Genomic DNA, 13,947 nt, shown 5'->3' with positions numbered 1-13,947 from the left:
CATGGATAATATCCCCACCACCCCCATCCCCCCATCCTCTCCTGCCTCTGTGGCAGGGCAATCCCCTGTGTTCTCTCTCTCCTTTTAGGTGTTGTGGTCTGCAAAAGAGGCATTGAGTGGCAAACATGTTCAGTCCATAGTCCACTTTCGACATGCATCTCCCCTCCTGGGAGGATCCTCCAAACACCCTTTATTTGGTGTTCCCTTCTCTATCTGAGCTGCCCTTTCCTCTAGAATGCCCGGCTGGCCACTAAGCTATGGAGTAATCCTCCTGGTGCTGATCTCAGCTATTCTTGGGTATTAATCTCATATTTTGTTACTTTATATCCCCCAGATGAATGCAATCTTTCTATGTCTATCCCTCTCTTTCTGACTCATTTCGCTTAGCATGATACTTTCCATGTTGTACCACTTGTATGTAAATTTCATGACTTCATCTTTTCTAAGAGCTACATAGTACTCCATTGTGTAGATGTACCAAAGTTTCTTTAACCAGTCATCTGTTCTTGGGCATTCAGGTTTCTTCCAGTTTCTGGCTATTGTAAAGAGTGCTGCAATGAACAAACAAGTGCAGATGTCACTTCGACTATACATGTTTGCCTCTCTGGGATATATTCCCAGGAGTGGTATTGCTGGGTCAAATGGGAGCTCAATTTCTAATTTTTTGAGAATCGTCCATACTGTTTTCCAGAAGGGCTGAACCAGTGGACATTCCCACCAGCAGTGAAGGAGTGTCCCTTTCTCACCACATCCACGCCAGCATCGGTTGCTTTTGTTCTTTAAAAATATGGAACGCTTCACGAATTTGCGTGTCATTCTTGCGCAGGGGCCATACTAATCTTCTCTGTATCGTTCCAATTTTAGTATATGTGCTGCCAAAGCGAGCACGAGACTCTAAAACTCTTATATAGGATTTGCAAATATTTTCTCCTGGTCCATAGATTGCTTTAAATCTTTCTTTTTCTGTGAATTTTTTTATTTTGATGTAATTCAATTTATTTATTTTTACTTTGTTATTTTGGTGTTGGGTGCAGTCAGGGTGGTATGGGCTGGAGCGATAGCACAGCAGTAGGGCGTTTGCCTTGCAAGCCGCCGGCCCAGTCGAGCCGGGTTTGATTCCTCTGCTCCTCTCAGAGAACCCGGCAAGCTACCGAAAATATTTTGCCCGTACGGCAAAGCCTGGCAAGCTACTCATGACCTATTCGATATGCCAAACACAGTAACAACAAGTCTCACAATGGAGATGTTACTGGGCCCACTAGAGCAAATCGATGAACAATGGGAGGACAGTGCTACAATGCTACATTTTGGTGTCATTTCTAAGAAATTATTGATAAGACAACTGTCAGTGAGATTTTACTTATTTTTTTCTTCTAGGAGTTTCAAGCTTTCACATTTGGCATTTAACTTCTTCAGTCCACTTCAAATAGTTAATTTTTGTTAATGATATAAGATAGGAATCCTTTTCCTTTTCTTTGCAAGTGAATATCTAGCATTCCTAGGACTACTTACTGAAGAAACTATACATTCTCCATTAAGAACTCTTAATTTCCTTGTCAAAAATTAGTAAAATATTTCTGTGTGTGGTGTTTTTGTTTGGTTTCTTGATTCTATTTTATTGGTCTATATATCTGGTTATATGCCAATTCCATGCTATTTTCTTTACTATAGTCTTATAATACTGTTTGAATTAACAATGTGTGAAGACTTCTTTCCACTTTAACCTTATAAGTATTTTCTAGTCATCTGAGATCTTCTGTGATTCCATACAAATTTTAATATTCCCTCCCCCCTCCCCCATTCTGTGAAAAGTCTCAATGGAGGTTTGAAATGCCAGTTAAAGATAATGTCAGGCCCTTTTTTCTTATAGCCACACTCTTAACTTTTGGTCAACATTTGTGTTAGTATGGCTTTAACTTATTATTATAAATGGATGTTAAAATTATAGGCTATGACTAACTAGCTGTTTAGAGAAACTAAAATAAAATCCTGTGGCCACAAGAGATTTAAATACTTTGGCAAAATGGTGACAATCTTTTATACAGATATTTCCCACTTTATGTAGACAAAAGCATTGATACAGTTAATGATTTCAAAAGTATATCTATCAACATGGAATTGAACAGGAGTTTTCATGTGCCCCACTGGGTGCATGAACGGAATCAGACAGACTCAGACGGTTATTGTGACTCAGAATGGTAGGATGACTCAGAGCAGCTTGGGAGTTTTGAAACTTGGACTGTTTTCTTGATTTAATATCACATTCCCTTCTTCCTAAGGGTGATATAGGAAACACAAGTTTTCCAGTTAATAAATTAAAACCTCTATTTCAATCGTGTTGGGTTTTCATAACATCCCTGGAGATAAATGAGGAAAAATTTCAGAGGTAAGAATAACAAGCCAGAGGCATGTAGGCTTGTTCAGAGTATGGGAACAAATCAGAAGAATGTGGGTACCCTTATCCTAAATCCCTACCTTCACAGAATCTCTCTTACCTAAAACAACAACAAGAAAGCTAAACAATGCTATTCCTCGGATTTTAAAAATACGTTTATCCTTTTCTGGTTCTGTTGCTATTAAATAGCTCTAAGATTTGACCCCACCAGTGAGAATTTGAATTTGATCTCTCATGATACAAGAAGTGAATGAGGAGTGAAATCTTCTGGCTGACCTGCAGAGGGAAAGAATACTCAGAGTCGGTGTGAGCAGTTGAGCAATATTAGCTTTGTCTTTACCTTCTTAAACACAGGGAACTACATTTCAACTGATACAGGATTGTAGTTGACTCAGAATGATATAGTGTTTAATACTGTAAAATCAGTTGTGTTTGAAAGAGTAAAGCTTATATTCTTTACCTGGTTCAACAACGTTCCCTTGTCACTTGTGAAAACCATTTTCTAGAATAAAGACTCCCTCTAGCTCAAAGCTCAGAAATTATCAGTCATATTGAAGAGGAAAAACAAACCAACAAACTGCTGTGCATTGGATTCCAGTTTATAAACACATTATCTTTCAAATATCAATGTTGTCAGTCAGGGTGCTCTGGAAGCAAGCTCTAAGAGAGTGTTCTGGAAAGGATAGGTGAGAATGCAATACAACAATGGCTTCAAGGTTCTCTCACACTGTTAAAAGGTGCTGGGAAGAATCTCTGAAGGAGGGCCGGCCATGAAACACTGAACTGTGACCAGGGACTGCATACAAATTTTAATATTAATTAAAGTAAATAAATTAAGAGTATTAATATTTAATACTCTTGCAGAGACCACTCATGATATATGTAGTTGGTCCACAGAGATGGGGTGTAATCCCTGATGAGATGTTTCTTTGGAGTGAGTTCCGTAGAGTGACTTAGCAAAGACCTTGTAAATAATCACCATTACCAAGAACCAGGATGGAATCAATATCTGAGTCCCAAAATGTGGAATTGAACAGTGCACCACAGCATGCACTACAATAAAGAAAAAAGGACTCAAAAATAAACTAAAAATAATTCATGGAGACAGTAGAGATGGTGGCAAAACAGCAGAAAGTACTGGAGGGATGGCAGCTCACAGTGCTTTGAACAATCGTTGGGGCCACAAGATTGCTGTGTGAGTGAACATGGGTGCCTCTTGGATATTCTGGTTCAGGAGAGCTCCATTAAATAAAACCAGTGGTCACCTGCTGTAGAGTGCTGGCCTGGAGTGGGCGAAAAAGAAGAGACAACACAGACTTGAAAACAAGCCTTCCTCAACTCCCATTTTCCAACCCTGATACTGTTTTTGAATTAATTCTCCCCAGTAAGGTGATTCCAGCTAGCTACTTCAAAGGTTTTAATTATTTTCTGGGAGTGGGAGCCTCCCAAGCAGTGCTCAGGGGCCTGAGGTGCTCGCAGTGCTTTATAAACCAGGATGGTGACTCATTGCATGGGCCTGAGAATGTGGTGCTATTTGGACCCTGTAGTGCTGGGGTACCCCGGCTACCCCAGCGGTGCTGGGGACCTTTAGGGATGAACCTGGAGCTGCTCAGGGGACCACATGCTGAGGATCAAACCTGGGTCACATATGCCCTAAACACTCTATACTCTCCCAGCCCCAGAGGCTTTATATTTGAATGCAAAATTATTTTCTATGAACTCCCGTTATTTATCCCTAACTGGTAACAACTACAGAAGGTTTTTGATTCAAGAAATGAAGCCAATACATAATAATAATAATAATAATAATAATAAGAAGAAGAAGAAGAAGAAGAAGAAGAAGAAGAAGAAGAAGAAGAAGAAGAAAAAGGAGGAGGAGGAGGAGGAAGAGGAAGAAGAGGAAGAGGAAGAAGAAGAAGAAGAAGAAGAAGAAGAAAAAGAAGAAGAAGAAGAAGAAGAAGAAGAAGAAGAAGAGGAGGAGGAGGAGGAGGGAGGAAGACAAGGAGGTGGAGGAGGGGGAAGAGGGAGAGATGGAGGAGGGGAAAGGGGGGAGGTGAAGGGAGAGAAGAAGAAGAGGAAGGATAAAGAGAAGGAGAAGGAAGAGAAGGAGGAGGAGGAGAAGAAAGAGGATGATAATAATAATAATAAGAAGAAGAAGGAGGCGGATGAGGAGGAGGAGGAGGAGAAGGAGAAGGAGAAGGAGAAGAAGGAGGAAAAGGAGAAGGAGAAGGAAGATGAAGAAGAAAGAAGAAAGAAGAGGATTGCTGTCATCCCCCAGCTGGATTCCACTGTTTCCGGATCTCACTGAGATATTAACCTGCTGAAAATTTGTGGATGCTAATTTTGTGATTGAAATCAGGCTTTCTTTGGATCGGGAAGGGGCTGTCTCCCTCCACTTTCTTACACTCCTGGAAGCACCAGCAGTCAACCCCATGAACCAACTCTAGTACCACCATGGAAGCTCTTCCACTGGCCTTGCCTCAGAGATCCATAAGTAAATCTCAAAAGAGATCAAAATCCATAGTCTCTAACCTGCACAAGGCTGTACAGATAGGGTGCATAGGAGGGGGCAGGTTTACAGTGCCCGCCCCAAACAGAGTCCCTGGTAGCTGCTTCATACCACAATCCAAAATCACCACCATGCCCTGAGCCAGATTCCAGCATCTCAGGATAGACATCACTGAGATATTAATCTGTTGAAAATTTGGGTATGCAGGTTTTGTGACTGAAATCTTCAGGCTCTCTAGGGATCAGGATGGCTACCTCCCCAACCTCCCTGTACTTCCACAAGTTCCATAGTCACAACCCAACCCAAAAACCCACCACCCAGTTGCAAACCATAATGCACTAAACGGGGGGGAGAGAGAGAGAGAGAAAGAGAGAGAGAGAGAGAGAGAGAGAGAGAGAGAGAGAGAGAAGATGACTGCCACTAAGGCAGATGAGTTCGGGGGTTCTGGGGATTAGAAGGGTGGGTGGGAGGGAAACTGGGGACGCTGGTTATGGGAAATGTACATGGTGAAGGGATGGTTGTTGGAACACTGTATGACTGAAACCCAATTATGAATACCTCTGTGATGGTCTATCACATGGTGATTCAATTAAAAATAAATAAATAAACAAACAAAGATAATCCAGTCCCTTCAAAAGTTACCAAAGAAAACTCAGGGTGATAAAAACTTCAAAGAGAGCCCTCATTGTCCCAAAGATGGCATATTTCTTGGAAACTATAAGATTACACTCTTGTTCAGATTCATTTTACTCAGGTTTTCAAATGCATATTTTATTTTCCACATATTAGATAGTAGCAAGAGCCCAGGGAATGTTCTAGTCTTTGAGAGGAAGGATGGTGAATGACAGGGTAGGAGTAGTGCTATAGCCTCAGAATTTGCTTAGAAGAATAAAAATTGATTGGCTTACATTTCACCCAGTTTGATTCCACATTCTTAGAGGATGAGCTAAAGGTTTCCCAGAAGGATCTTTCTGTGTGAAAGGGGAAGAATTCAGCTGCTAAGTACAAGAGAGTAGGAAACTTGAAATGGAGTAAAAAAACTGATTGTGGGTTTAGAACAATACCTTACATGGCATCCCTGTTCAGGACCACTTTAGGGAGCTAGGGGATCATTGTGGCATTGTCTAGAATAATCATGGGCTGTCTGAGATTCAGGAGGTGAAGCGAGAAGATATGTGTGCCTAATGTTGAAGAAAAGCATTTTTATGTCTGTTAACATTTATGGTGTCCGATTGAGTGGGTTAGCAAAATAAAGACAGATGGCAACAGATTAATGCAAACACTTACAATACCTACAATATTGCATCCACTCCAGCTGAAGCTCTCCCGTTCAACTTCCTCTACAACTCACAGTCAAATGTCACTTAGTGACCCTGAAGAGAAGAACAATTTATGATGGATCAGGAATCAGGATTAAGTATGCATTTATCATGGAATGAGGAATCAGAAACTTCATTTAATGTGTAACTGTGATGTTTGTCTGGGGCTGGTGGATCATTACTTTGCAATCACTCCGTGTGTTAGGAAGCAGGAATTGATTAGCCTAGGGTCATTAAGTCCATCCCCTGCCTCCAGGCTGTACAGTTGGTGTAAATGGTTCCAGCTGGATATGCCTTTATGCTATTCTTAAGGAGCTGAAGAGAAAATTAAGGGATGTCCCCCAGGAGCATATTGTGAAGATCTTACTGCCTTTAGTGCCAAGAAGATCCTTTCCAACACTTAAGGAGCACTGGACTAGGGAGTCAAGGAAATGATATTTTGCTATCAGCACTAAAACATAATAGCCGCTGGTCTTTAGTTTGACTTAGTTTTTCTATATGTAAAAGGAGAATATTAGTATATCTCCTGATCTCCCTAGCAACCCCCCACAACTGTAGGAGGATCAGAGGATACAATCTGTAGAACAAATTATGCTGTGATTTATCAATTCAAAGGACAAATTGAGATAAATTGTATATAATTAATGATTGATAAGGCCATGGAAAACAAAATCACTCGGGAATGAGAAGACTTAGTGAATTTAGATTAAGAGAATACATCTTAACACATATACATGAACACCTATATAATTGAGTCTATTGAGCTTATATAGGTGCATTTGACTTCATTGTGTTCAAGCTTGTTGCCCCCATCCCAATATGTGAAACAAACAGTTAAGTTATTGACTATGGGGATTTCTGTTTTCATTGTTGGGTTTAGAACCATTTGGAATGATTTTTATTTCTAGCTTTAAGATGCTTGATGACCTGGAGTGAACTGTCCTGTACTCAATTGACTTGAGTCCAGTTACTAGTAGTATGAGTGTGGGCTTGGTGTTGAACCAGAAACCCACCCACTCACAGCACATGTGTTTCTGTATCACATAATGAAAAATACATTGTAGCTTCAAGCCTCTGATAAATGATGGTAAATTTTTTCCAGCGTTGGAATTTTTCTAATGTCTGATAAATGTCTTTCATAATTCACCAAAGCTTTTTGAGTACAAGGGAACATCCATTACAAAGCAGAGATATGAATTTTCCCAGTACACACTTCTGACATGACCCCACCTTCGCTTTTGCTGGCATTTGAGTCAGGACCATTTTGTTGTTGCTGCGCAATGGGCTATGAGGCTGCATTGGAGAGCAGTGCCCCTCTCTCTCTTGACACTTGGACACAATTTGTCCTGTCTCTTTCACCCTTGGAGAGCCTCACAGCTGGTCTGCATGATACCCGATATCATTTTTATGATAAATGAAGGCCTTTCTTAAAGCATAGTATCTCTGTCCTGCTATGGTGAATGAAATGCCTCCTCCAAGGACAATGCACTTCCTATTAGTTGCAGCAATTGCACAGCTATTTCTGCTCTTTGATTTTTGTGTTTTCCAAAGTTTGAGCATTTTTCTTCCCATCTTTTTTTTTAATTCCTGGGGCTTGACAGTAGAGTTTGTTTGAGACATTTTGCAAAGTTTTAAGGTGGAGGCTTATTTATATAAACAACAAATAGAAAACAGTGCAATAGCATATAATATTGAGAACAACACCTTTATTAAAGTCCTACCAGCCTTTATTTCATTATTCTCAAAACTATGTTGCAATGGAGATGAGGCAAATGATCAAAAAACTAAAGCTCCACGAATGCTGGTCATTTTCAGATATCTGGCAAGTTATGGTACCAGTCTTCAAACTCAAGTCTCCTGATTATTCTTGCCATGTGTTTTCAACTAGATCACAATGTTTAGAGCCAACTACATGTGCAATGATATTAATTTGACTCACATTAAATGACATGAATATCAGATATTAGGTTGCTTGATCATTAGACCAGGAAAATTAGGTAAATGAAAAGTAAAGTATGGTTGCATTTAAAGCATAAAGTTGGTAGTTTGGGGGGTGGCTGGGGAATAAGCATAGAGGGGAGAAGCAGAGACAGAGGCCCCACGAACTTTCCTTGCAGGGGAGGACTCAGCTAACATGGATAGCTTCTGTAATAAGTCAGTTCTGGGACCTCTGACATGGTGGTGGTGTGGTCGGGGGAGGGAGCAGATGGGGGTAGGAAGGAATAAACTGGGGATGAGGCCTCTCTTCCCTTTCAAATCATTTACTTTGGGAAAGGAGCTTGCCACCCTTTAGTTCCTGTAACTAGAGCAACAAGTTTACCTCTGTGTTGGTTAATATCATGGAGTCTTGACTAGACCACGGGGTGCTCACATAGCTGGTGAAACATTATTCGGGGCATATTAGTAACTACTCCTGTTTCACTAACTTCAAACTAGAACATAAGATCTGGACTTGCAGACTCCAACTTAAATATCAGCTCCCCTGGGTCTTAAGTATGTCAGCTTTTGCAAATGAAATGACACCATGATTTCTCCTGGTTCTCAGTTCTTCAGACTCTGACTCAACTTAATCATGGACTCTTCTCTGTCTCCAGATTTGTAGTCAGGAAATCTGGGGATATCTCAGTGGTCAATCATATGACCCAATAGCTTATAGGAACTTATTACATATCCTATTGTATAACCTTGACTCTAACATACTCTAAAAGGTAGGGAGTAAATAATAAGGCATAAATAACAAGGAGGTAATAACAGAAAAAAACACTCTTCTTACGTTTTTATCTTTGCAAGAACCTAACAGGTTTATGTTGGGAGGGTTTTGAGGGAATAATATGTAGCATAAATAAGAATGCCTTGATCAAATTCCAAGTTGTGTGGTTTGGACAGTCATAGAACAATATGAAAGTTACTAGGTTATGGAGAATGATCGAAAAGCAGAGAGTTAGGGAGAAATGAGGAGGGGGGATTCTAAAACAGAACAGAAGAATATACAGAAAATTCATCTTAAGGTCTTGGAACTTTTCCTTCAGTCAACTTTGCTTGCTTTCTCTTCTAGAGATTAAAACAGCTGCCATATCACTTTATTAAATAAAATTTTATTAACTCAAGTCATCAAACATTTTCTTCTTCACTTATTCAACAAATACTAATTGAGTGTTTTCATGAACCAGATGAGATTCCAAAGGAGTGGACAGATAGTAATAAACAAAAGACAAAAAAATCCTTGCCATCCTTAAGATTCCATTCTTATGATATATTTTACTCTAGACTACCCATACCAGTTCAAAAAACATCTTTCTCAATCTATTTGAGATCAGAGATACTATTCTAGTTTAGAGCTAAAATTCTGGAAAAAGAAGACACTATTTGTTATGAAGATGCTTATATAAATAAATTATAGCAAGGAATGCACAATGTATAATAACAAAGCAGTATGATACATGGAATAAGATTGCAGTGCTTAAGAATGATTTCATCTTAATTTTATTTGACTATTTTTAAGATTATACTCTTAAATAAAATGTTTTTTACATGATTAGAAGATCACAAACTGAACCTAAAATCTATTATTTCTTTACGTATTCTGGATAATCTTTTGCATTTGATAAAAAAGGAATTATTTTTATAAGATTGAGAAAGAAATGCTAAACTATTTTGATCCTGTTTCATATAGCACTCTGTAGTCTTTTCCTTTTGCATTTCATGTTTGATCATGTGTCTTGCCTTTCTTAACCTCTCTCACAGCTGGGAAAGTGAAGTATTGAGTTCAAGGTGCTGGGCAACCCAGCAGTAGCAATCTTGTTCTAAAGGGATACTAATCAATGCTAACCAGGTGGGCACAAAGTAAGAATGTGTGGTGGGTGTAGGAGTGGCATTTTGTGCTGCAATTGGCCATGTATGCTCAATTTTTGCATAATGCAGTGTGAGGGAGGAGTGTTATATGATATTAAAAATTTCTAGGGAACATTTTTTTCTCCACCTACAGACATCCTTTAATGGCACAGATGTACAGATTCTGATTAGTCAAACAGATTCCTCAAAGGGAGGCTGAACAATGGGAATGGAAAGCACCAGAGAGAGAGGGGGTACTCAAGAGTTCCTTATGGAAAAGGAACTCCTCCCTTTCCCATAAATTAGGGGACAGAAAGACTAGTTCTTTAGCATGCTCACAGGACAAACAAAAGGAAATGTCACCATTCCAAAGTGAAGGAAACTGCCAAACATGCAGATTTGATTTGATTTTTTTTAGCAACATATGTTTAAAAATTGATTATAGCTTTCATTCTAATCATCATTGTGAAAAGTATGTGGAATAGGTATCAGTATAGATGCAGAACTAAAGTCTAGGGGCTTATGTAATTCATGGAGATTATAATTAAGGGCCAAGTGGGATGGAGAGCTAAATTAAAGTGTGTCTAGTATTACATACACCACAGATTTTTTTCTCTGCTATAATTCTCCTATTCCAATCCACATGAATAAAACAAGTGAGTAGAAATTGGTGACTAAGTTAAAATTTCTAATTGGTTGTGTATGTTTGTAAATTTAATTATTTACCCAGACAGCATAGTTTAATCATAATATGGCTTTCATTCTTAATTATGGTTTGCAATGTCTTAAAACAATAGTTCTAACTATTGCTACTGATTTATAACTTCTCAAAAATGTGTGTGTGTGTGTGTGTGTGTGTGTGTGTGTGTGTGCGTAGTTAAAGTTGAGCTCTACCTTTTACAATGGATCAAAAATTTTAGCAGGTAGAACAGAGGACTTATTAGGCTATTCTAATGAAAGCTTGTTGTTAGGTCTTATGCTTAAGCAGAGAGGCTTGGTAGATTTACCAAGTTACCCCAAATGCTATCTAACGAGTGACTATGCTTATAATTTAGCAAGGTTCATACACAGTTGGCATCGTTTGGAGAACATACTTGTGAAGGACTAAACCTAGTGACAGCTACAATGTTGCATGTTTATCACATATGTGTGTGTGTGTGTGTGTGTGTGTGTGTATCAGGATCCTCCATGAGCTGTATTAAGGATTCACCACCAGGATCTCACCATTCTTCAAGGAAGTGATCATTGACATTAAGAGAGGGGTTCGGCAGGGTGAAACCATTTCACTGAAACTCTTCAGTGCCACCCTGGAAATGTTGGACTGCAGCTGAATCTCATGAAGACAATGTTTATGAGAACATTCTATTCACTCTCAATGGAATGAACATCTCCAAATGCAACAGTTATGTGTACCTAGGTCGAGAACTCAACATGACGAATGACCTGGCACCTGAATTGCGCAGAAGGAAGAGATTGGCTTGAAACGTCTTCAAGAGAGTTGAAAAAATAGTAAGAGGACAAAGAACATTCATCTCTGGGCACGTCTCTTCGACTCCACCATTCTTCCTGCATTAACATATGCCTCAGAGACCTGGGCCCTATGAAAACAGTATGAGAACACTATTCAGGTCTCCAAAGAGGAATTGAAAGAGCTATGCTTGGAGTATCACGCTTCACTCAAGTGAGAGAAGGAATCCGGAGTTTTGACCTTGATGATCGAGAATCAGGGATGCTGTCTTGTTTGCCAAGGCGTCGCAAATCAGGTGGGTCAGACATGTAATGCGATTTGAAGATGACCACTGGACTAGAACCATTACCGACTGGATTCCACGGGACGTCAAAAGATTGTGTGGCCACCCACCTACAAGATGGTCAGACTTCTTTTTTTTTTCTATGTAAGAGTACTGCTATTTATTCAGCCACTGATTAGCTGACTGAATTGGGCATGAAATCCACCTTACTTTTTTTTTCATAGTTTTATTTATTTATTTTTCTTCTTATATTTATCTACTGAATAACTGTGGGAAAAGTTACAAAGCTTTCAGGTTTAAGTTTTGGACATACAATGATCAAACACCTTTCCCTTCACCAGTACTCATTTTTTACCACCAAGAAACCCAATATACCTCCCTCGCACACCTCCCAGTACCTGTGAGGCAGATGATTTCTACTTAACTCTTCTCTACATTGATTACATTCATTATTTTGACAAAATATGCACTATTATTGTTCAGAATTTCCCCTTCAACTATCAGAATTGCTGAAAAGGGACTGTGAAATACTTTGTTTTCTATAGTTTGTTATGAGAATCATATAATGATTTAAGATTTCTGCAAAGAGCCAGATAATTACGAGATTGATTTGTGTGTCTGGTGTTATGGCTGTGACTAAGTCCTTTTGCCTCTGTAGGCATGGCCATGCCAGAGAGCCACTCTTGGAGGACAACTCGTGACCTCTGTAGGGTGTGAAGGACGAGCCAGTACTGCCCCCCTTCCCATGAGACTGCAGTTGGCTGCAGTCCCCTGTCACCGTTGGCTCATACCTGGCTTTCCAATAAGCTCTGAGGCAGCGGCCACCTTGCTGCGGGGAGGGGGGGTGGGGGGGGGAGGCAGAAGGGAGAAACACCCTTTCCCTCCAGGTAAGGCATGGCGCCGTAGTTTAACGTATGGTCCATTCACTTTTCTGCTGCAAGTTGCCGAGCTCTGGATTAAGTTCTTTTGCTTCTGGAGCCATGGCTGTGCTGAAGAGCCGCTCATGGGGGGCAACTCGTGACCTCGGTAGGGCATGAAGGACGAGCCAGTACCATCCCCCTTCCCATGAGACTGCAGTTGCCTCGTCACCGCCTGCCATACCTGGCTTTCCAATAAGCTCTGAGATGGCGGCCACCTTGTATGCGGTCCGGATGCATTTCTGCCAAAAGCCACTGGGTTTCGAGATTTGTTTCTGAGTCTCTGGGATCATGGACGTTAGGCAGTTTGATCAGGAACCAGAGAGGCCGTTTGTAGGCAGCAACTTGGGGTCTTGTTGGGATGGGGAGGAAAGGGCTGGTTCCACCCCCATTTGGTGAGGCCCCGCGTGCCTCATCACTGCAGGCCCAAACCTGACTGTCCAGTGGCCTCTGGAGGATGGTGGTCACTGGGCCGCCAGAGGGAACAGTCCAAGGCACTATTCCCACTTGGAGTGGCCCAGCACCAGTAACCTACTGCAGGAATAGGACACATTTCTGCCAAAAGTCTTTGGGTTCCGAGATTCCTTTCTGAGTCTCTGGGATCATGACTGCTAAGCAGTCCAATCAGGAACCAGAGAAGCCATGCCTCCAATTATACAGCTGGGCCGGAGGTGGTTTGTGGGTGTGTCTCCCACATCCCTAACTTTTGGCTGTTTTCTTTCTTGGTAAAACTTTGCCCCACGTTTTTGGGGTCTGGCCAAAGGCACAGCAGTAATTTAGGGGTATCTGAAAGTCTGACAGAGCCATCAGGCTGCTGCTGCACTTGCCTCACAGGTACAGTGGTCAGATTTCTTTGTCAAGACCCTGAACGATCGGTTTGAGGCTCTTGGTGTTCCTTGGCTGAGCAGACGCCATTGGGCTACACTACCATGCGCCAGGGATGAATGGAGACATTCTAGCGTCCACTCGAGCAAAACAATGAGTAATGGGATGTCAAGTGATCAAGTGATCAAGTGATGTGTATATACATATATCTATGTGTGTGTATATAAATATATATATATATATTCTTTCATTTTGGGCAGGCTAGACATCAGTATGATAAATTAATCAAAGCCTTGATTAGATTACATGATATGGGAAAAGTGATGGATTTTAAAGGTGTGATTAATGTCCCCAATCAGTTGATTTTAAATTAATCATAAAAAAGATTATTTTGGGTAGG

General features: G+C 40.5%; 1 non-coding gene across 1 annotated transcript; it reads right to left on the bottom strand.

Moving 5' to 3' along the window:
• Nucleotides 1-781: 781 nt before the first annotated feature.
• LOC130032286 (U6 spliceosomal RNA) lies at nucleotides 782-888 on the bottom strand. Its single transcript, XR_008793822.1, has one exon. It is a non-coding gene; the product is annotated as a U6 spliceosomal RNA (small nuclear RNA).
• Nucleotides 889-13,947: the final 13,059 nt, after the last annotated feature.

This window comes from Sorex fumeus, unplaced genomic scaffold (assembly GCF_029834395.1).
Source record: "Sorex fumeus unplaced genomic scaffold, SorFum_2.1 ptg000047l, whole genome shotgun sequence".
Lineage (NCBI taxonomy): Eukaryota > Metazoa > Chordata > Mammalia > Eulipotyphla > Soricidae > Sorex > Sorex fumeus.
Note: the sequence above shows the minus strand (reverse complement) of the source record. Positions and strands in the feature narration are given on the sequence as shown.